Source organism: Schistocerca piceifrons, unplaced genomic scaffold (genome assembly GCF_021461385.2).
Source record: "Schistocerca piceifrons isolate TAMUIC-IGC-003096 unplaced genomic scaffold, iqSchPice1.1 HiC_scaffold_1544, whole genome shotgun sequence".
NCBI lineage: Eukaryota > Metazoa > Arthropoda > Insecta > Orthoptera > Acrididae > Schistocerca > Schistocerca piceifrons.
Window position 1 is genome coordinate 11,061,342 of NW_025727396.1, and position 25,407 is coordinate 11,086,748.

Sequence of the window (25,407 nt, forward strand, 5' to 3'; positions counted from 1 at the left end):
AGTGAAGCATCGGAAGCTATAACTAGTGTCACAGCAATGGTTCAAAACATAGTCAGTAAGAAGGGTCAGTCTTCTTGTACTTAAATCGGCATTGTGCCTTTTCTATTTACTTCCGATGCAATTTCTGTGTTTCATCGTCAATAAGGTCAGAGGGATACAGTAAACCTGAAGTGAAGCATCAGAATCTATAACTAGTGTCACAGGAATGGTATAAACATAGAAAGTAGGAAGAGTCAGTCTTGTTTTCCTTAAGTCGGCATTGTGCCTTTTGTACTTAATTCCGATGCAATTTCTGTGTTTCATCGTCATTAATAAGGTCAGAGGGATACAGTAAACCTGAAGTGAAGCATGGGAATCTAAAACTAGTTTCACAGGAATGGTTCAAATCATTGTTAGTAGGAAGAGTCAGTCTTCTTGTACTAAAGTCGGCATTGTGCCTTTTGTATTTAAATCCGATGCAATTTCTGTGTGTCATCGTCAATAAGTAGGTCCAAGGGATCCAGTAAACCTGAAGTGAAGCACCGGAATATATAACTAGTGTCACAGGAATGGTTCAAAACATAGTCGGTAAGAAGAGTCAGTCTTCTTGTACTTAAGTCGCCATTGTGCCATTTGTATTAATTTCCGATGCAATTTCTGTGTTTCATCGTAAATAAGAAGGTCCAAGGGATACAGTAATGCTGGAGTGAAGCATCGGAATCTATAACTAGTGTCACAGGAATGGTTCAAATCATAGACAGTAAGAAGAGTCAGTCTTCTAGTACTTAATTCGGCAATGTGCCCTTTGGATTTAATTCCGATGCAATTTCTGTGTTTCGTCGTCAATAAGAAGGTCAGAGGGATACAGTAAACCTGAAGTTAAGAATCGGAACCTATAACTAGTGTCACAGGAATGGTTCAAACATAGTCAGTAAGAAGAGTCGGTCTTCTTTTACTTAAGTCGGCATTGTGCCTTTTGTATTTAATTACGATGCCATTTCTGTGTTTCATCGTCAATAAGAAGGTCCTAGGGATACAGTAAACTTGAAGTGAAGCAATGAAATCTATAACTAGTGTCACAGGAATGGTTCAAAACGTAGACAGACGAAGACTCAGTCTTCTTGTACTTAAATCTGCATTGTCACTTTTGTATTTAATTCCGTAGCAATTTCTGTGTTTCATCGTCAATAAGAGGGTCAGAGGGATACAGTAAACCTGAAGTGAAGCATCGGAATCTTTATCTAGTGTCACAGGAATGGTTCAAAACTTAGTCAGTAAGAAGAGTCAGTCTTCTTGTACTTAAGTCGGCATTGTGTCTTTTTTATTTAATTGCGATGCAATTTCTGTGTTTCATCGTCAAAATGAAGGTCCAAGGGATACAGTAAACCTGGAGTGAAGCATCGGAATCTATAACTACTGTCACAGGAACGGTTCAAAACATCGACAGTAAGAAGAGTGAGTCTTCTTGTACTTAATTCGGCATTGTGCCTTTAGTATTTAATTCCAATACAATTTCTGTGTTTGATCGTCAATATGAAGGTCAGAGGGATACAGTAAATCTGAAGTGAAGCTTCGGAATCTATAACTAGTGACACAGGAATGGTTCAAAACATAGTCAGAGAGAAGAGTCAGTGTTCTTGTACTTCAGTCGGCATTGTGCCTTTTGTATTTAATTCCGTAGCAATTTCTGTGTTTCATCGTCAATAAGAGGGTCAGAGGGATACAGTAAACCTGAAGTGAAGCATCGGAATCTATATCTAGTGTCACAGGAATGATTCAAAACTTAGACAGTACGAAGAGTCAGTCTTCTTGTACTTAAGTCGACTTTGTGCCTTTTTTATTTAATTCCGATGCAATTTCTGTATTTCGTCGTCAATAAGAAGGTCCAAGGTATATAGTAAACCTGGAGTGAAGCATCGGAATCTATAACTAGTGTCACAGGAATGGTTCAAGACATAGACAGTAAGAAGAGTCAGTCTTCTTATACTTAAGGCGGCATTGTGCCTTTTTTATTAAATTCCGATGCAATATCTGTGTTTCATCGTCAATAAGGAGGTCCAAGGGATACAGTAAACCTGGAGTGAATCATCGGAATCTATAACTAGTGTCACAGGAACGGTTCAAAACATCGACAGTAAGAAGAGTCAGTCTTCTTGTACTTAATTCGACATTGTGCCTTTAGAATATAATTCCAATATAATTTCTGTGTTTGAACGTCAATATGAAGGTCAGAGGGATACAGTAAATCTGAAGTGAAGCTTCGGAATCTATAACTAGTGACACAGGAATGGTTCAAACATAGTCAGATAGAAGAGTCAGTGTTCTTGTACTTAAGTCGGCATTGTGCCTTCTGTATTTATTTCCGATGCAATTTCTGTATTTCATCGTCAATAAGAAGGTCCAAGGTATATAGTAAACCTGGAGTGAAGCATCGGAATCTACAACTAGTGTCACCAGAATGGTTCAAGGCATAGAGAGTAAGAAGAGTCAGTCTTCTTGTACTTAAGGCGGCATTGTGCCTTTTTTATAAAATTCCGATGCAATTTCTGAGTTTCATCGTCAATAAGAAGGTCCAAGGGATACAGTAAACCTGGAGTGAAGCATCGGAATCTATAACTAGTGTCACAGGAATGGTTCAAATCATAGACAGTATGAAGAGTCCGTCTTCTTGTACTTATGTCGGCATTGTGCCTTTTGTATTTAATTCCGATGCAATTTCTGTGTGTCATCGTCAATAAGTAGGTCCAAGGGATCCAGTAAACCTGAAGTGAAGCACCGGAATATACAACTAGTGTCACAGGAATGGTTCAAAACATAGTCAGTAAGAAGAGTCAGTCTTCTTGTACTTAAGTCGCCATTGTGCCTTTTGTATTAATTTCAGATGCAATTTCTGTGTTTCATCGTAAATAAGAAGGTCCAAGGGATACAGTAAACCTGGAGTGAAGCATCGGAATCTATAACTAGTGTCACAGGAATGGTTCATATCATAGACAGTAAGAAGAGTCAGTCTTCTTGTACTTAATTCGGCAATGTGCTCATTGGATTTAATTCCGATGCAATTTCTGTGTTTCATCGTCAATACGAAGGTCAGAGGGATACAGTAAACCTGAAGTTAAGCATCGGAATCTATAACTAGTGTCACAGGAACGGTTCAAAACATCGACAGTAAGAAGAGTCATTCTTCTTGTACTTAATTCGGCTTTGTGCCTTTAATATTTATTTCCAATACTACTTCTGTGATTGTTCGTCAATAGGATGGTCAGAGGGATACAGTAAATCTGAAGTGAAGCTTCGGAATCTATAACTAGTGACACAGAAATAGTTCAAAGCATAGTCAGAAAGAAGAGTCAGTGTTCTTGTACTTAAGTCGGCATTGTGCCTTTTGTATTTAATTCCGATGCAATTTCTGTGTTTCATCGTCAATTAGAAGGTCAGAGGGATACAGTAAACCTCAAGTGAAGCATCGGAATCTATAACTAGTGTCACAGGAATGGTTCAAATCTTAGTCAGTAAGAAGAGCCAGTCGTCTTGTACTTAAGTAGGCATTGTGCCTCTTCTATTTAATTCCGATGCAATTTCTGTGCTTCATCGTCAATACGAAAATCCAAGGGATACAGTAAACCTGAAGTGAAGCATCGGAAGCTATAAATAGTGTCACAGGAATGGTTCAAAACATAGTCAGTAAGAAGGGTCAGTCTTCTTGTACTTAAGTCGGCATTGTGCCTTTTCTATTTAATTCCGCTGCAATTTCTGTGTTTCATCGTCAATACGAAGGTCAGAGGGATACAGTAAATCTGAAGTGAAGCATCGAAACCTATAACTAGTGTCACAGGAATGGTTCAAAACATAGTCAGTAGGAAGGGTTAGTCTTCTTGTACTTAAGTCGGCATTGTGCCTTTTGTATTTAATTCCGATGCAATTTCTGTGTTTCATCTTCAATAAGAAGGTCCTAGGGATAGAGTAAACCTGGAGTGAAGCATCAGAATCTATAACTAGTGTCACAGGCATGAATCAAAACAGAGTCAGTATGAAAGGTCAGTCTTCTTGTACTTCAGTCGGCATTGTGCCATTTGTATTTCATACCGATGCAATTTCTGTGTTTCATCGTAAACAAGAAGGTCCAAGGGACACAGCAAACCTGAAGTGAAGCATCGGAATCCATAACTAGTGTCACAGGAATGGTTCAAAACATAGACAGTAGGAAGAGTAAGTCTTCTTGTACTTAAGTCGGCATTGTGCCTTTTGTATTTAATTCCGTTGCAATTTCTGTGTTTCATCGTCGATAAGAAGGTCAGAGGGATACAGTAAACCTGAAGTGAAGCATCGGAATCTAAAACTAGTGTCACAGGAATGGTTCAATGCATAGTCAGTAAGAAGAGACAGTGTTCTTGTATTTAAGTCGGCATTATGACTTTTGTATTTAATTCCGATGCAATTTCTGTGTGTCATCGTCAATAAGAAGGTCAGAGGGATACAGTAAACCTCAAGTGAAGCATCGGAATCTGTAACTAGTGTCAAAGGAATGGTTCAAAGCATTGACACTAAGATGAGTCAGTCTTCTTGTACTTAAGTCGCCATTGTGCCCTTTGTATTAAATTCCGATGCAATTTGTGTGTTTCATCGTAAATAAGAAGGTCCAAAGGATACAGTAAACCTGGAGTGAAGCATCGGAATCAATAAGTAGTGTCACAGGAATGGTTCAAAACATAGACAGTAAGAAGCGTCAGTCTTCTTGTACATAATTCGGCATTGTGCATTTTGTATTTAATTCCGACGCAATTTCTGTGTTTCATCGTCAATAAGAATGTCAGCGGGATACAGTAAATCTGAAGTGAAGCATCGGAATCTATAACTAGTGTCACAGGAATGGTTCAAAACATAGTCAGTAAGAAGAGTCAGTCATCCTGTACTAAAGTCGGCGTTGTGCCTTTTGTATTTAATTCCGATGCAATTTCTGTATTTCATCGTCAACAAGAAGGTCCGAGGTATGTAGTAATCTTGGAGTGAAGCATCGGAATCTATAACTAGTGTCACAGGAATAGATCAAAACATAGACAGTAAGAAGAGTCAGTCTTCTTGTACTTACGTCGGCATTGTGCCTTTTTTATTTAATTCCGATGCAATTTCTGTGTTTCATCGTCAATACGAAGGTCCAAGGGATACAGTAAACCTGGAGTGAAGCATCGGAATCTATAACTAGTGTCACAGGAATGGTTCAAAACATAGTCAGTAAGAAGGGTCAGTCTTCTTGTACTTAAGTCGGCATTGTGCCTTTTCTATTTAATTCCGCTGCAATTTCTGTGTTTTATCGTCAATACGAAGGTCAGAGGGATACAGTAAATCTGAAGTGAAGCATCGGAACCTATAACTAGTGTCACAGGAATGAATCAAAACAGAGTCAGTATGAAAGGTCAGTCTTCTTGTACTTCAGTCGGCATTGTGCCATTTGAATTTCATACCGATGCAATTTCTGTGTTTCATCGTCAACAAGAAGGTCCAAGGGATACAGCAAACCTGAAGTGAAGCATCGGAATCCGTAACTAGTGTCACAGGAATGGTTCAAAACATAGACAGTAGGAAGAGTAAGTCTTCTTGTACTTAAGTCTGCATTGTGCATTTTCTATTTAATTCCGATAGAATTTCTGTGTTTCATCGGCAATAAGAAGGTCCAAGGCATACAGTAAACCGGGAGTGAAGCATCGGAATCTATAACTAGTGTCACAGGAATGGTTCAAACATAGACAGTAGGAAGAGTCAGTCTTCTAGTACTTAAGTCGGCATTGTGCATTTTGTATTTCATTCCGATGCAATTTCTGTGTTTCATCGTCAATAAGAAGGTCTAAAGGGATACAGTAAACATGAAGTGAAGCATCGAAATCTATAAATAGTGTCACAGGAATGGTTCAAACATAGACAGTAAAAAGAGTCAGTCTTCTTGTACTTAAGTCGGATTTGTGCCTTTTGTATTTAATTCCGATGCAATTTCTGTATTTCATCGTCAATAAGTAGGTCCAAGGAATCCAGTAAACCTGAAGTGAAGCACCGGAATATATAACTAGTGTCACAGGAATGGTTCAAACATAGTCAGTAAGAAGAGTCAGTCTTCTTGTACTTAAGTCGCCATTGTGCCGTTTGTATTAAATTCCGATGCAATTTGTGTGTATCATCGTAAATAAGAAGGTCCAAAGGATACAGTGAGCCTGGAGTGAAGCATCGGAATCAATAAGTAGTGTCACAGGAATGGTTCAAAACATAGACAGTAAGAAGCGTCAGTCTTCTTGTACATAATTCGGCATTGTGCATTTTGTATTTAATTCCGACGCAATTTCTGTGTTTCATCGTCAATAAGAACGTCAGCGGGATACAGTAAATCTGAAGTGAAGCATCGGAATCTATAACTAGTGTCACAGGAATGGATCAAGACATAGACACTAAGAAGAGTCAGTCTTCTTGTACTTAAGGCGGCATTGTACATTTTGTATTAAATTCCGATGCAATTTCTGTGTTTCATCGTCAATACGAAGGTCCAAGGGATACAGTAAACCTGGAGTGAAGCATCGGAATCTATAACTAGTGTCACAGGAATAGATGAAAACATAGACAGTAAGAAGAGTCAGTCTTCTTGTACTTAAGTCGGCATTGTGCCTTTTTAATTTAATTCCGATGCAATTTCTGTGTTTCATCGTCAATAAGAAGGTCCAAGGGATACAGTAAACCTGGAGTGAAGCATCGGAATCTATAACTAGCGTCACAGGAATGGGTCAAAACATCGACAGTAAGAAGAGTCAGTCTTCTTGTACTTAATTTGGCATTGTGCATTTAGTATTTAATTCCTTTGCAATTTCTGTGTTTGATCGTCAATAGGAAGGTCAGAGGGATACAGTAAACCTGGATTGAAGCATCGGAATCTATAACTAGTGTCACAGGAATGGTGCAAACATAGACTGTATGTAGAGTCAGTCTTCTTTAAATTTAAGTCGCCATTGTGCCTTTTCTATTTAATTCCGATGCAATTTCTGTATTTCATCGTCAGTAAGAAGGTCCAAGGTATATAGTAAACCTGGAGTGAAGCATCGGAATCTATAACTAGTGTCACAGGAATGGATCAAGACATAGACACTAAGAAGAGTCAGTCTTCTTGTACTTAAGGCGGCATTGTACATTTTTTATTAAATTCCGATGCAATTTCTGTGTTTCATCGTCAATAAGAAGGTCCAAGGGATACAGTAAACCTGGAGTGAAGCATCGGAATCTATAAATAGTGTCACAGGAACGGTTCAAAGCATCTACAGTAAGAAGAGTCAGTCTTCTTGTACTTAATTCGGCATTGTGCCTTTAGTATTTAATTCCAATACAATATCTGTGTTTGATCGTCAATATGAAGGTCAGAGGGATACAGTAAATCTGAAGTGAAGCTTCGGAATCTATAACTAGTGACACAGGATTGGTTAAAACATAGTCAGAGAGAAGGGTCAGTGTTCTTGTACTTAAGTCGGCATTGTGCCTTTTGTATTTAATTCCCATGCAATTTCTGAATTTCATCGTCAATAAGAGGGTCGAAGAGATACAGTAAACCTGAAGTTAAGCATCGGATTCTATAACTAGTGTCACAGGAATGGTTCAAAACATAGACAGTGGGAGGAGTCAGTCTTCTTGTACTTAAGTCGGCATTGTGCCTTTTGTATTTAATTCCGATGCAATTTCTGTGTGTCATCGTCAATAAGTAGGTGCAAGGGATCCAGTAAACCTGAAGTGAAGCACCGGAATATATAACTAGTGTCACAGGAATGGTTCAAAACATAGTCGGTAAGAAGAGTCAGTCTTCTTGTACTTAAGTCGCCATTGTGCAATTTGTATTAATTTCCGATGCAATTTCTGTGTTTCATCGTAAATAAGAAGGTCCAAGGGATACAGTAATGCTGGAGTGAAGCATCGGAATCTATAACTAGTGTCACAGGAATGGTTCAAATCTTAGACAGTAAGAAGAGTCAGTCTTCTTGTACTTAATACGGCAATGTGCCCTTTGGATTTAATTCCGATGCAATTTCTGTGTTTCATCGCCATTAATAAGGTCAGAGGGATACAGTAAACCTGAAGTGAAGCATCGGAATCTAAAACTAGTGTCACAGGAATGGTTCAAATCATAGTTAGTAGGAAGAGTCAGTCTTCTTGTACTTAAGTCTGCATTGACCCTTTTGCATTTAATTCCGTTGCAATTTCTGTGTTTCATCGTCAATAAGAAGGTCCAAGGTATATAGTAAACCTGGAGTGAAGCATCGGAATCTATAAATAGTGTCACAGGAACGGTTCAAAACATCGACAGTAAGAAGAGTCAGTCTTCTTGAACTTAATTCGACATTGTGCCTTTAGTATTTAATTCCAATACAATTTCTGTGTTTGAACGTCAATATGAAGGTCAGAGGGATACAGTAAATCTGAAGTGAAGCTTCGGAATCTATAACTAGTGACACAGGAATGGTTCAAAACATAGTCAGATAGAAGAGTCAGTGTTCTTGTACTTAAGTCGGCATTGTGCCTTTTGTATTTAATTCGGATGCAATTTCTGTATTTCATCGTCAATAAGAAGGTCCAAGGTATATAGTAAACCTGGAGTGAAGCATCGGAATCTATAACTAGTGTCACAGGAATGGTTCAAATCATAGACTGTAAGAAGAGTCAGTCTTCTTGTACTTAATTCGGCAATGTGCTCATTGGATTTAATTCCGATGCAATGTCTGTGTTTCATCGTCAATAAGAAGGTCAGATGGATACAGTAAACCTGAAGTTAAGCATCGGAATTTTTAACTAGTGTCACAGGAACGGTTCAAAACATCGACAGTAAGAAGAGTCAGTCTTCTTGTACTTAATTCGGCATTGTGCCTTTAGTATTTAATTCCAATACTATTTCTGTGATTGTTCGTCAATAGGATGGTCGGAGGGATACAGTAAATCTGAAGTGAAGCTCTGGAATTTATAACTAGTGACACAGGAATATTTCAAAGCATAGTCAGAAAGAAGAGTCAGTGTTCTTGTACTTAAGTCGGCATTGTGCCTCTTGTATTTAATTCCTATGCAATTTCTGTGTTTCATCGTCAATAAGAAGGTCAGAGGGATACAGTAAACCTCAAGTGAAGCATCGGAATCTATAAGTAGTGTCACAGGAATGGTTCAAATCTTAGTCAGTAAGAAGAGTCAGTCTTCTTGTACTTAAGTCGGCATTGTGCCTTTTGTATTTAATTCCGATGCAATTTCTGTGTTTCATCGTCAATAAGAAGGTCCAAGGGATATAGTAAACCTGGAGTGAAGCATGGGATTCTATAACTAGTGTCACAGGAATGGTTCAAAACATAGACAGTAGGAAGAGTCAGTCTTGTTGTACTTATGTCGGCATTGTGCATTTTTATTTAATTCCGATGCAATTTCTGTGTTTCATCGTCAATAAGAAGGTCAGAGGGATACAGTAAACCTGTAGTGAAGCATCGGAATCTATAACTAGTGTCACAGGAATGGATCAAATCATAGACAGTAGGAAGAGTCAGTCGTCTAGTACTTAAGTAGGCATTGTGCCTTTTCTATTTAATTCCGATGCAATTTCTGTGCTTCATCGTCAATACGAAAATCCAAGGGATACAGTAAACCTGAAGTGAAGCATCGGAAACTACAAATTGTGTCACAGGAATGGTTCAAAACATAGTCAGTAAGAAGGGTCAGTCTTCTTGTACTTAAGTCGGCATTGTGCCTTTTCTATTTAATTCCGTTTCAATTTCTGTGTTTCATCGTCAATACGAAGGTTAGAGGGATACAGTAAATCTGAAGTGAAGCATCGGAACCTATAAGTAGTGTCACAGGAATGGTTCAAAACATAGTCAGTAGGAAGGGTTAGTCTTCTTGTACTTAAGTCGGCATTGTGCCTTTTGTATTTAATTCCGATGCAATTTCTGTGTTTCATCTTCAATAAGAAGGTCCTAGTGATAGAGTAAACCTGGAGTGAAGCATCAGAATCTATAACTAGTGTCACAGGAATGAATCAAAAGCAGAGTCAGTATGAAACGTCAGTCTTCTTGTACTTCAGTCGGCATTGTGCCATTTGTATTTCATACCGATGCAATTTCTGTGTTTCATCGTCAACAAGAAGGTCCAAGGGATACAGCAAACCTGAAGTGAAGCATCGGAATCCATAACTAGTGTCACAGGAATGGTTCAAAACATAGACAGTAGGAAGAGTAAGTCTTCTTGTGCTTAAGTCTGCATTGTGCATTTTTTATTTAATTCCGATGGAATTTCTGTGTTTCATCGTCAATAAGAAGGTCCAAAGCATACAGTAAACCGGGAGTGAAGCATCGGAATCTATAACTAGTGTCACAGGAATGGTTCAAACATAGACAGTAGGAAGAGTCAGTCTTCTTGTACTTAAGTCGGCATTGTGCCTTTTGTATTTAATTCCGATGCAATTTCTGTGTTTCATCGTCGATACGAAGGTCAGAGGGATACAGTAAACCTGAAGTGAAGCATCGGAATCTAAAACTAGTGTCACAGGAATGGTTCAAATCATAGTCAGTAAGAAGAGACAGTGTTCTTGTATTTAAGTCGGCATTGTGCCTTTTGTATTGATTTCCGATGCAATTTCTGTGTTTCATCGTCAATATGAAGGTCAGAGGGATACAGTAAACCTCAAGTGAAGCAGCGGAATCTGTAACTAGTGTCAAAGGAATGGTTCAAAGCATAGACACTAAGATGAGTCAGTTTTCTTGTACTTAATATGGCATTGTGTTTTTTGTTTAATTCCGATGCAATTTCTGTGTTTCAACGTCAATAAGAAGGTCCAAGGGATACAGTAAACCTGGAGAGAGGCATCGGATTCTATAACTAGTGTCACAGGAATGGTTCAAACATAGACAGTAGGAAGAGTCAGTCTACTTGTATTTAAGTCGGCAGTGTGCCTTTTCTATTTATTTCCGATGCAATTTCTGTATTTCATCGTCAATAAGAAGGTCCAAGGTATATAGTAAACCTGGAGTGAAACATCGGAATCTATAACTAGTGTCACAGGAATGGTTCAATACATAGACAGTAAGAAGAGTCAGTCTTCTTGTACTTAAGGCGGTATTGTGCCTTTTTTATTTAATTCCGATGCAATTTCTGTGTTTCATCGTCAATAAGAAGGTCCAAGGGATACAGTAAACCTGAAGTGAAGCATCGGAATCTATAACTAGTGTCACAGGAATGGTTCAAAACATAGACAGTAGGAAGAATCAGTCTTCTTATACTTAAGTCTGCATTGTGCCTTTCATATTTAATTCCGATGCAATTTCTTTGTTTCATCGTCAATAAGAAGGTCCAAGGCATACAGTAAACCGGGAGGGAAGCATCGGAATCTATAACTAGAGTCACAGGAATAGTTCAAACCTAGACAGTAGGAAGAGTCAGTCTTCTTGTACTTAAGTCGGCATTGTGCATTTTGTATTTAATTCCGATGCAATTTCTGTGTTTCATCGTCAATACGAAGGTCAGAGGGATACAGTTGACCTGAAGTGAAGCATCGGAATCTATAACTAGTGTCACAGGAATGGTTCAAAGCATAGACAGTCGGAAGGGTCAGTCTTATTGTACTTAAGTCGGCATTGTGCATTTTGTATTTCATTCCGATGCAATTTCTGTGTTTCATCGTCAATAAGAAGGTCTAAAGAGATACAGTAAACATGAAGTGAAGCATCGAAATCTATAAATAGTGTCACAGGAATGGTTCAAACATAGACAGTAAAAAGAGTCAGTCTTCTTGTACTTAAGTCGGATTTGTGCCTTTTGTATTTAATTCCGATGCAATTTCTTTGTTTCATCGTCAATAAGAAGGTCGGAGGGATACAGTAAACCTGAAGTGAAGCATCGGAATCTAAAACTAGTGTCACAGGAATGGTTCAAATCATAGACAGTAGGAAGAGTCAGTCTTCTTCTACTTAAGTCGGCATTGTGCCTTTTGTATTTAATTCCGATGCAATTTCTGTGTTTCATCGTCAATAAGTAGGTCCAAGGAATCCAGTAAACCTGAAGTGAAGCACCGGAATATATAACTAGTGTCACAGGAATGGTTCAAACATAGTCAGTAAGAAGAGTCAGTCTTCTTGTACTTAAGTCGCCATTGTGCCCTTTGTATTAAATTCCGATGCAATTTGTGTGTTTCATCGTAAATAAGAAGGTCCAAAGGATACAGTAAACCTGGAGTGAAGCATCGGAATCAATGAGTAGTGTCACAGGAATGGTTCAAAACATAGACAGTAAGAAGCGTCAGTCTTCTTGTACATAATTCGGCATTGTGCATTTTGTATTTAATTCCGACGCAATTTCAGTGTTTCATCGTCAATAAGAACGTCAGCGGGATACAGTAAATCTGAAGTGAAGCATCGGAATCTATAACTAGTGTCACAGGAATGGTTCAAAACATAGTCAGTCAGAAGAGTCAGTCATCTTGTACTAAAGTCGGCGTTGTGCCTTTTGTATTCAATTCCGATGCAATTTCTGTATTTCATCGTCATCAAGAAGGTCCAAGGTATATAGTAAACCTGGAGTGAAGCATCGGAATCTATAACTAGTGTCACAGGAATAGATCAAAACATAGACAGTAAGAAGAGTCAGTCGTCTTGTACTTAAGTCGGCATTGTGCCTTTTTTATTTAATTCCGATGCAATTTCTGTGTTTCATCGTCAATAAGAAGGTCCAAGGGATACAGTAAACCTGGAGTGAAGCATCGGAATCTGTAACTAGCGTCACAGGAATGGGTCAAAACATCGACAGTAAGAAAAGTCAGTTTTCTTGTACTTAATTCGGCATTGTGCATTTAGTATTTTATTCCAATGCAATTTCAGTGTTTGATCGTCAATAGGAAGGTCAGAGGGATACAGTAAACCTGGAGTGAAGCATCGGAATCTATAACTAGTGTCACAGGAATGGTGCAAACATAGACTGTATGAAGAGTCAGTCTTCTTGAATTGAAGTCGGCATTGTGCTTTTTGTATTTAATTCCGATGCAACTTCTGTATTTCATCGTCAGTAAGAAGGTCCAAGGTATATAGTAAACCTGGAGTGAGGCATCGGAATCTATAACTAGTGTCACAGGAATGGTTCAAGACATAGACACTAAGAAGAGTCAGTCTTCTTGTACTTAAGGCGGCATTGTACATTTTTTATTAAATTCCGATGCAATTTCTGTGTTTCATCGTCAATAAGAAGGTCCAAGGGATACAGTAAACCTGGAGTGAAGCATCGGAATCTATAACTAGTGTCACAGGAACGGTTCAAAGCATCTACAGTAAGAAGAGTCAGTCTTCTTGTACTTAATTCGGCATTGTGCCTTTAGTATTTAATTCCAATACAATTTCTGTGTTTGATCGTCAATATGAAGGTCAGAGGGATACAGTAAATCTGAAGTGAAGCTTCGGAATCTATAACTAGTGACACAGGATTGGTTCAAAACATAGTCAGTAAGAAGTGTCAGTCTTCTTGTACTTAAGTTGGCATTGTGCCCTTTGGATTTAATTCCGATGCAATTTCTGTGTTTCATCGTCAATAAGACGGTCTGAGGGATACAGTAAACCTGAAGTTAAGCATCGAAACCTATAACTAGTGTCACAGGAATGGTTCAAAACATAGTCAGTAAGAAGAGTCAGTCTTCTTGTACTTAAGTCGGCATTGTGCCTTTTGTATTTAATTCCGTTGCAATTTCTGTGTTTCATCGTCAATAAGAGGATCAGAGGGATACAGTAAACCTGAAGTGAAGCATCGGAATCTATATCTAGTGTCACAGGAATGATTCAAAACTTAGTCAGTAAGAAGAGACAGTCTTCTTGTACTTAAGTCGACTTTGTGCCTTTTTTATTTAATTTCGATGCAATTGCTGTGTTTCATCGTCAAAACGAAGGTCCAAGGGATACAGTGAACCTGGAGTGAAGCATCGGAATCTATAACTAGTGTCACAGGAATGGTTCAAACATAGACTGTATGAAGAGTCAGTCTTCTTGTACTTAAGTCGGCAATGTGCCTTTTCTATTTAATTCCGATGCAATTTCTGTATTTCATCGTCAATAAGAAGGTCCAAGGTATATAGTAAACCTGGAGTGATGCATCGGAATCTATAACTAGTGTCACAGGAATGGTTCAAATCATAGACTGTAAGATGAGTCAGTCTGCTTGTACTTAATTCGGCAATGTGCTCATTGGATTTAATTCCGATGCAATTTCTGTGTTTCATCGTCAATAAGAAGGTCAGATGGATACAGTAAACCTGAAGTTAAGCATCGGAATCTATAACTAGTGTCACAGGAACGGATCAAAACATCGACAGTAAGAAGAGTCAGTCTTCTTGTACTTAATTCGGCATTGTGCCTTTAGTATTTAATTCCAATACTATTTCTGTGATTGTTCGTCAATAGGATGGTCAGAGGGATACAGTAAATCTGAAGTGAAGCTTCGGAATTTATAACTAGTGACACAGGAATAGTTCAAAGCATAGTCAGAAAGAAGAGTCAGTGTTCTTGTACTTAAGTCGGCATTGTGCCTTTTGTATTTAATTCCGATGCAATTTCTGTGATTCATCGTCAATAAGAAGGTCAGAGGGATACAGTAAACCTCAAGTGAACCATCGGAATCTATAACTAGTGTCACAGGAATGGTTCAAATCTTAGTCAGTAAGAAGAGTCAGTCTTCTGGTACTTAAGTCGGCATTGTGCCTTTTGTATTTAATTCCGATGCAATTTCTGTGTTTCATCGTCAATAAGAAGGTCCAAGGGATATAGTAAACCTGGAGTGAAGCATGGGAATCTATAACTAGTGTCACAGGAATGGTTCAAAACATAGACAGTAGGAAGAGTCAGTCTTGTTGTACTTATGTCGGCATTGTGCATTTTTATTTAATTCCGATGCAATTTCTGTGTTTCATCGTCAATAAGAAGGTCAGAGGGATACAGTAAACCTGTAGTGAAGCATCGGAATCTATAACTAGTGTCACAGGAATGGATCAAAACATAGACAGTAGGAAGAGTCAGACGTCTTGTACTTAAGTAGGCATTGTGCCTTTTCTATTTAATTCCGATGCAATCTCTGTGCTTCATCGTCAATACGAAAATCCAAGGGATACAGTAAACCTGAAGTGAAGCATCGGAAGCTACAAATAGTGTCACAGGAATGGTTCAAAACATAGTCAGTGAGAAGGGTCAGTCTTCTTGTACTTAAGTCGGCATTGTGCCTTTTCTATTTAATTCCGTTGCAATTTCTGTGTTTCATCGTCAATACGAAGGTCAGAGGGTACAGTAAATCTGAAGTGAAGCATCGGAACCTATAACTAGTGTCACAGGAATGGTTCAAAACATAGTCAGTAGGAAGGGTTAGTCTTCTTGTACTTAAGTCGGCATTGTGCCTTTTGTATTTAATTCCGATGCAATTTCTGTGTTTCATCTTCAATAAGAAGGTCCTAGAGATAGAGTAAACCTGGAGTGAAGCATCAGAATCTATAACTAGTGTCACAGGAATGAATCAAAACAGAGTCAGTATGAAAGGTCAGTCTTCTTGTACTTCAGTCGGCATTGTGCCATTTGTATTTCATACCGATACAATTTCTGTGTTTCATCGTCAACAAGAAGGTCCAAGGGATACAGCAAACCTGAAGTGAAGCATCGGAATCCATAACTAGTGTCACAGGAATGGTTCAAAACATAGACAGTAGGAAGAGTAAGTCTTCTTGTACTTAAGTCTGCATTGTGCATTTTCTATTTAATTCCGATGGAATTTCTGTGTTTCATCGTCAATAAGAAGGTCCAAAGCATACAGTTAACCGATAGTGAAGCATCGGAATCTATAACTAGTGTCACAGGAATGGTTCAAACATAGACAGTAGGAAGAGTCAGTCTTGTTGTACTTAAGTCGGCATTGTGCCTTTTGTATTTAATTCCGATGCAATTTCTGTGTTTCATCGTCGATAAGAAGGTCAGAGGGATACAGTAAACCTGAAGTGAAGCATCGGAAACTAAAACTAGTGTCACAGGAATGGTTCAAATCATAGTCAGTAAGAAGAGACAGTGTTCTTGTATTTAAGTCGGCATTGTGCCTTTTGTATTGATTTCCGATGCAATTTCTCTGTTTCATCGTCAATAAGAAGGTCCAAGGGATACAGTAAACCTGAAGTGAAGCATCGGAATCTATAACTAGTGTCACAGGAATGGTTCAAAACATAGACAGTAGGAAGAATCAGTCTTCTTATACTTAAGTCTGCATTGTGCCTTTCATATTTAATTCCGATGCAATTTCTTTGTTTCATCGTCAATAAGAAGGTCCAAGGCATACAGTAAACCGGGAGGGAAGCATCGGAATCTATAACTAGAGTCACAGGAATGGTTCAAACCTAGACAGTAGGAAGAGTCAGTCTTCTTGTACTTAAGTCGGCATTGTGCATTTTGTATTTAATTCCGATGCAATTTCTGTGTTTCATCGTCAATACGAAGGTCAGAGGGATACAGGTGACCTGAAGTGAAGCATCGGAATCTATAACTAGTGTCACAGGAATGGTTCAAAGCATAGACAGTAGGAAGGGTCAGTCTTATTGTACTTAAGTCGGCATTGTGCATTTTGTATTTCATTCCGATGCAATTTCTGTGTTTCATCGTCAATAAGAAGGTCTAAAGGGATACAGTAAACATGAAGTGAAGCATCGAAATCTATAAATAGCGTCACAGGAATGGTTCAAACATAGACAGTAAAAAGAGTCAGTCTTCTTGTACTTAAGTCGGATTTGTGCCTTTTGTATTTAATTCCGATGCAATTTCTTTGTTTCATCGTCAATAAGAAGGTCGGAGGGATACAGTAAACCTGAAGTGAAGCATCGGAATCTAAAACTAGTGTCACAGGAATGGTTCAAATCATAGACAGTAGGAAGAGTCAGTCTTCTTCTACTGAAGTCGGCATTGTGCCTTTTGTATTTATTTCCGATGCAATTTCTGTGTTTCATCGTCAATAAGTAGGTCCAAGGAATCCAGTAAACCTGAAGTGAAGCACCGGAATAAATAACTAGTGTCACAGGAATGGTTCAAACATAGTCAGTAAGAAGAGTCAGTCTTCTTGTACTTAAGTCGCCATTGTGCCCTTTGTATTAAATTCCGATGCAATTTGTGTGTTTCATCGTAAATAAGAAGGTCCAAAGGATACAGTAAACCTGGAGTGAAGCATCGGAATCAATGAGTAGTGTCACAGGAATGGTTCAAAACATAGACAGTAAGAAGCGTCAGTCTTCTTGTACATAATTCGGCATTGTGCATTTTGTATTTAATTCCGACGCAATTTCAGTGTTTCATCGTCAATAAGAACGTCAGCGGGATACAGTAAATCTGAAGTGAAGCATCGGAATCTATAACTAGTGTCACAGGAATGGTTCAAAACATAGTCAGTCAGAAGAGTCAGTCATCTTGTACTAAAGTCGGCGTTGTGCCTTTTGTATTCAATTCCGATGCAATTTCTGTATTTCATCGTCATCAAGAAGGTCCAAGGTATATAGTAAACCTGGAGTGAAGCATCGGAATCTATAACTAGTGTCACAGGAATAGATCAAAACATAGACAGTAAGAAGAGTCAGTCGTCTTGTACTTAAGTCGGCATTGTGCCTTTTTTATTTAATTCCGATGCAATTTCTGTGTTTCATCGTCAATAAGAAGGTCCAAGGGATACAGTAAACCTGGAGTGAAGCATCGGAATCTGTAACTAGCGTCACAGGAATGGGTCAAAACATCGACAGTAAGAAAAGTCAGTTTTCTTGTACTTAATTCGGCATTGTGCATTTAGTATTTTATTCCAATGCAATTTCTGTGTTTGATCGTCAATAGGAAGGTCAGAGGGATACAGTAAACCTGGAGTGAAGCATCGGAATCTATAACTAGTGTCACAGGAACGGTTCAAAGCATCTACAGTAAGAAGAGTCAGTCTTCTTGTACTTAATTCGGCATTGTGCCTTTAGTATTTAATTCCAATACAATTTCTGTGTTTGATCGTCAATATGAAGGTCAGAGGGATACAGTAAATCTGAAGTGAAGCTTCGGAATCTATAACTAGTGACACAGGATTGGTTCAAAACATAGTCAGTAAGAAGAGTCAGTCTTCTTGTACTTATGTTGGCATTGTGCCCTTTGGATTTAATTCCGATGCAATTTCTGTGTTTCATCGTCAATAAGACGGTCAGAGGGATACAGTAAACCTGAAGTTAAGCATCGAAACCTATAACTAGTGTCACAGGAATGGTTCAAAACATAGTCAGTAAGAAGAGTCAGTCTTCTTGTACTTTAGTCGGCATTGTGCCTTTTGTATTTAATTCCGATGCCATTTCTGTGTTTCATCGTCAATAAGAAGGTCCAAGGGATACAGTAAACCTGAAGTGAAGCAATGAAATCTATAACTTGTATCACAGGAATGGTTCAAAACATAGACAGACGAAGTGTCAGTCTTCTTGCACTTAAGTCTGCATTGACCCTTTTGTATTTAATTCCGTTGCAATTTCTGTGTTTCATCGTCAATAAGAGGATCAGAGGGATACAGTAAACCTGAAGTGAAGCATCGGAATCTATATCTAGTGTCACAGGAATGATTCAAAACTTAGTCAGTAAGAAGAGTCAGTCTTCTTGTACTTAAGTCGACTTTGTGCCTTTTTTATTTAATTTCGATGCAATTGCTGTGTTTCATCGTCAAAACGAAGGTCCAAGGGATACAGTGAACCTGGAGTGAAGCATCGGAATCTATAACTAGTGTCACAGGAATGGTTCAAACATAGACTGTATGAAGAGTCAGTCTTCTTGTACTTAAGTCGGCAATGTGCCTTTTCTATTTAATTCCGATGCAATTTCTGTATTTCATCGTCAATAAGAAGGTCCAAGGTATATAGTAAACCTGGAGTGATGCATCGGAATCTATAACTAGTGTCACAGGAATGGTTCAAATCATAGACTGTAAGAAGAGTCAGTCTGCTTGTACTTAATTCGGCAATGTGCTCATTGGATTTAATTCCGATGCAATTTCTGTGTTTCATCGTCAATAAGAAGGTCAGATGGATACAGTAAACCTGAAGTTAAGCATCGGAATCTATAACTAGTGTCACAGGAACGGTTCAAAACATCGACAGTAAGAAGAGTCAGTCTTCTTGTACTTAATTCGGCATTGTGCCTTTAGTATTTAATTCCAATACTATTTCTGTGATTGTTCGTCAATAGGATGGTCAGAGGGATACAGTAAATCTGAAGTGAAGCTTCGGAATTTATAACTAGTGACACAGGAATAGTTCAAAGCATAGTCAGAAAGAAGAGTCAGTGTTCTTGTACTTAAGTCGGCATTGTGCCTTTTGTATTTAATTCCGATGCAATTTCTGTGATTCATCGTCAATAAGAAGGTCAGAGGGATACAGTAAACCTCAAGTGAACCATCGGAACCTATAACTAGTGTCACAGGAATGGTTCAAATCTTAGTCGGTAAGAAGAGTCAGTCTTCTGGTACTTAAGTCGGCATTGTGCCTTTTGTATTTAATTCCGATGCAATTTCTGTGTTTCATCGTCAATAAGAAGGTCCAAGGGATATAGTAAACCTGGAGTGAAGCATGGGAATCTATAACTAGTGTCACAGGAATGGTTCAAAACATAGACAGTAGGAAGAGTCAGTCTTGTTGTACTTATGTCGGCATTGTGCATTTTTATTTAATTCCGATGCAATTTCTGTGTTTCATCGTCAATAAGAAGGTCAGAGGGATACAGTAAACCTGTAGTGAAGCATCGGAATCTATAACTAGTGTCACAGGAATGGATCAAAACATAGACAGTAGGAAGAGTCAGACGTCTTGTACTTAAGTAGGCATTGTGCCTTTTCTATTTAATTCCGATGCAATCTCTGTGCTTCATCGTCAATACGAAAATCCAAGGGATACAGTAAACCTGAAGTGAAGCATCGGAAGCTACAAATAGTGTCACAGGAATGGTTCAAAACATAGTCAGTAAGAAGGGTCAGTCTTCTTGTACTTAAGTCGGCATTGTGCCTTTTCTATTTAATTCCGTTGCAATTTCTGTGTTTCATCGTCAATACGAAGGTCAGAGGGATATAGTAAATCTGAAGTGAAGCATCGGAACCTATAACTAGTGTCACAGGAATGGTTCAAAACATAGTCAGTAGGAAGGGTTAGTCTTCTTGTACTTAAGTCGGCATTGTGCCTTTTGTATTTAATTCCGATGCAATTTCTGTGTTTCATCTTCAATAAGAAGGTCCTAGAGATAGAGTAAACCTGGAGTGAAGCATCAGAATCTATAACTAGTGTCACAGGAATGAATCAAAACAGAGTCAGTATGAAAGGTCAGTCTTCTTGTACTTCAGTCGGCATTGTGCCATTTGTATTTCATACCGATACAATTTCTGTGTTTCATCGTCAACAAGAAGGTCCAAGGGATACAGCAAACCTGAAGTGAAGCATCGGAATCCATAACTAGTGTCACAGGAATGGTTCAAAACATAGACAGTAGGAAGAGTAAGTCTTCTTGTACTTAAGTCTGCATTGTGCATTTTCTATTTAATTCCGATGGAATTTCTGTGTTTCATCGTCAATAAGAAGGTCCAAAGCATACAGTTAACCGGGAGTGAAGCATCGGAATCTATAACTAGTGTCACAGGAATGGTTCAAACATAGACAGTAGGAAGAGTCAGTCTTCTTGTACTTAAGTCGGCATTGTGCCTTTTGTATTTAATTCCGATGCAATTTCTGTGTTTCATCGTCGATAAGAAGGACAGAGGGATACAGTAAACCTGAAGTGAAGCATCGGAAACTAAAACTAGTGTCACAGGAATGGTTCAAAGCATAGTCAGTAAGAAGAGACAGTGTTCTTGTTTTAAGTCTTCATTATGCCTTTTGTATTGATTTCCGATGCAATTTCTGTGTTTCATCGTCAATAAGAAGGTCAGAGGGATACAGTAAACCTCAAGTGAAGCATCGGAATCTGTAACTAGTGTCAAAGGAATGGTTCAAAGCATAGACACTAAGATGAGTCAGTCTTCTTGTACTTAATTCGGCATTGTGTTTTCTGTTTAATTCCGATGCAATTTCTGTGTGTCAACGTCAATAAGAAGGTCCAAGGGATACAGTAAACCTGGAGTGAGGCATCGGAATCTATAACTAGTGTTACAGGAATGGTTCAAACATAGACAGTAGGAAGAGTCAGTCTACTTGTATTTTAGTCGGCATTGTGCCTTTTGTATTTAATTCCGATGCAATTTCTGTGTTTCATCGTCAATACGAAGGTCAGAGGGATACAGTTGACCTGAAGTGAAGCATCGGAATCTTTAACTAGTGTCACAGGAATGGTTCACAACATAGACACTGGGAAGGATCAGTCTTCTTGTACTTAAGTCGGCATTGTGCCTTTTGTATTTAATTCCGATGCAATTTCTGTGTTTCATCGTCAATAAGAAGGTCCAAGGGATACAGTAAACCTGGAGTGAAATATCGGAATCTATAACTAGTGTCACAGGGATGGTTCAAAACATAGACAGTAAGAAGAGTCAGTATTCTTTTACTTAAGTCGGCATTGTGCCTTTTGTATTTAATTCCGATTCAATTTCTGTGAGTCATCGTCAATAAGAAGTTCCAAGGGATACAGTAAAGCTGAAGTGAAGCACCGAAATCTATAACTAGTGTCACAGGAATGGTTCAAAACATAGTCAGTGAGAATAGTCAGTCTTCTTGTACTTAAGTCGGCATTGTGCCTTTTGTATTTATTTCCGATGCAATTTCTATGTTTCATCGTCAATATGAAGGTCCAAGGGATACAGTAAACCTGGAGTGAAGCATCGGAATCTATAACTAGTGTCACAGGAATGGTTCGAAACATAGTCAGTAAGAAGAGTAAGTTTTCTTGTACTTAAGTCGGCATTGTGCCATTTGTATTTCATTCCGAAGCCATTTTTGTGTTTCATCCTCAATACGAATGTGCAAGGGATACAGTAAACCGGGAGTGAAGCATCGGAATCTATACCTAGTGTCACAGGAATGGTTCAAAACATAGTCAGTAAGAAGATTCAGTCTTCTTGTACTTAAGTCGGCATTGTGCCTTTTGTATTTAATTCCGATGCAACTTCTGTGTTTCATCGTCAATAAGAAGGTCCAAGGGATACAGTAAACCTGGAGTGAAGCATCGGAATCTATAACTAGTGTCACAGGAATGGTTCAAAACATAGTCAGTAAGAAGATTCAGTCTTCTTGTACTTAAGTCGGCATTGTGCCTTTTGTATTTAATTCCGATGCAACTTCTGTGTTTCATCGTCAATAAGAAGGTCCAAAGCATACAGTTAAGCGGGAGAGAAGCATCAGAATCTACAACTAGTGTCACAGGAATGAATCAAACATAGTCAGTAAGAAGAGCCAGTCTTCTTGTACTTAATTCGGCGCTGTGCTCTTTGGATTTGATTCCGATGCAATTTCTGTGATTTGTCGTCAATAACAAGCTCAGGGGGATACAGTAAACCTGGAGTGAAGCATCGGAATCAATAACTAGTGTCACAGGAATGGTTCAAATCATAGACAGTAAGAAGTGTCAGTCATCTTGTACATAATTCGGCACTGTGCCCTTTGGATTTGATTCCGATGCAATTTCTGTGATTCTTTGTCAATAAGAAGGTCAGAGGGATACAGTAAACCTGCAGTGAAGCATCGGAATCTGTAACTATTGTCACAGGAATGGTTCAAACATAGTCGGTAAGAAGAGTCAGTCTTCTTGTACTTAAGTCGGCATTGTGCCTTCTGTATTTAATTCCAATGCAATTCCTGTGATTCATCGTCAATAAGAAGGTCAAAGGGATACAGTACACCTGAAGTGAAGCATCAGAATCTATAACTAGAGTCACAGGAATGGTTCAAATCATAGTCAGTAAGAAGAGTCAGTCTTCTTGTACTTAAGTCTGCATTGTGCCTTTTGTATTTATTTCCGATGCAATTTCTGTGTTTCATCGTCAATAAGAAAGTCCAAGGGATACAGTAAACCTGCAGTGATGCATCGGAATCTATAACTAGTGACACAGGGATGGTTCAAAACACAGTCGGTAAGAAGAGTCAGTCATCTTGTACTTACGTCGGCATTGTGCCTTTTGTATTTAATTCCGATGCAATTTCTGTGTTTCATTGTCAATAAGGAGGTCCAAGGGATACAGTAAACCTGGAGTGAAGCATCGGAATCTATAACTAGTGTCACAGGAATGGTTCGAAAAATAGTCAGTAAGAAGAGTAAGTCTTCTTGTACTTAAGTCGGCATTGTGCCTTTTGTATTTCATTCCGATGCCATTTTTGTGTGTCATCCTCAATACGAAGGTCCAAGGGATACAGTAAACCGGGAGTGAAGCATAGGAATCCATATCTAGTGTCACAGGAATGTTTCAAAACATAGTCAGTAAGAAGATTCAGTCTTCTTGTACTTAGGTCGGCATTGTGCCTTTTGTATTTAATTCCGATGCAATTTCTGTGTTTCTTCGTCAATAAGAAGGTCCAAGGGATACAGTAAACCTGGAGTGAAGCATCAGTGTCACAGGAATGAATCAAAACATAGTCAGTAAGAAGAGTCAGTCTTCTTGTACTTAATTCGGCACTGTGCCCTTTGGATTTGATTCCGATGCAATTTCTGTGATTTATCGTCAATAAGAAGCTCAGAGGGATACAATAAACCTGGAGTGAAGCATCGGAATCAATAACTAGTGTCACAGGAATGGTTCAAATCATAGACAGTAAGAAGTGTCAGTGTTCTTGTACATAATTCGGCACTGTGCCCTTTGGATTTGATTCCGATGCAGTTTCTGTGATTCATCGTCAAAAAGAAGGTCAGAGGGATACAGTAAACCTGCAGTGAAGCATCGGTATCTGTAACCAGTGTCACAGGAATGGTTCAAAACATAGTCGGTAAGTAGAGTCAATCTTCTTGTACTTAAGTCAGCATTGTGCCTTCTGTATTTAATTCCAATGCAATTCCTGTGTTTCATCGTCAATAAGAAGGTCAAAGGGATACAGTAAACCTGAAGTGAAGCATCAGAATCTATAACTAGTGTCACAGGAATGGTTCAAAAACATAGTCAGTAAGAAGAGTCAGTCTTCTTGTACTTAAGTCGGCATTGTACCTTTTGTATTTATTTCCGATGCAATTTCTGTGTTTCATCGTCAATAAGAAAGTCCAAGGGATACAGTAAACCTGGAGTGTTGCATCGGAATCTATAACTAGTGACACAGGGATGGTTCAAAACATAGTCAGTAAGAAGAGTCAGTCTTCTTGTACTTAAGTCAGCATTGTGCCTTTTGTATTTAATTCCGATGCAATTTCTGTGTTTCATTGTCAATAAGGAGGTCCAAGGGATACAGTAAACCTGGAGTGAAGCATCGGAATCTATAACTAGTGTCACAGGAATGGTTAGAAACATAGTCAGTAAGAAGAGTAAGTCTACTTGTACTTAAGTCGGCATTGTGCCTTTTGTATTTCATTCCGATGCCATTTTTGTGTTTCATCCTCAATACGAAGGTCCAAGGGATACAGTAAACCGGGAGTGAAACATCGGAATCTATATCTAGTGTCACAGGAATGTTTCAAAACATAGTCAGTAAGAAGATTCAGTCTTCTTGTACTTAAGTCGGCATTGTGCCTTTTGTATTTAATTCCGATGCAATTTCTGTGTTTCATCGTCAATAAGAAGGTCCAAGGGATTCAGTTAAACTGAAGTGAAGCATCGAAATCTATAACTAGTGTCACAGGAATGGTTCAAACATAGTCACTAAGAACAGTCAGTCTTCTTGTACTTAAGTCGGCATTGTGCCTTTTGTAATTAATTCCAATGCAATTTCTGTGTTTCATCGTCAATAAGAAGGTCCAAGGGATACAGTAAACCTGAAGTGAAGCATCGGAATCTATAACTAGTGTCACAGGAATGGTACAAAATATAGACAGTAGGAAGAGTCAGTCTTGTTGTAATTAAGTCAGCAATGTGCCTTTTTATTTAATTCCGATGCAATTTCTGTGTTTCATCGTCAATAAGAAGGTCAGAGGGATACATTAAACCAGTAGTGAAGCACCGGAATCTATAACTAGTGTCACAGGAATGGTTGAAAACATAGACAGTAGGAAGAGTCAGTTTTCTTGTACTTAAGTAGGCATTGTGCCTTTTGTACTTATTTCCGAAGCAATTTCTGTGTTTCATCGTCAATAAGAAGGTCCAAGGGATACAGTAAACCTGGAGTGATGCATCGGAATCAATAACTAGTGACACAGGGATGGTTCAAAACATAGACAGTAAGAAGAGTCAGTATTCTTATACTTAAGTCGGCATTGTGCTTTTTGTATTTAATTCCGATGCCATTTCTATGTTTCATCGTCAATATGAAGGTCCAAGGGATACAGTAAACCT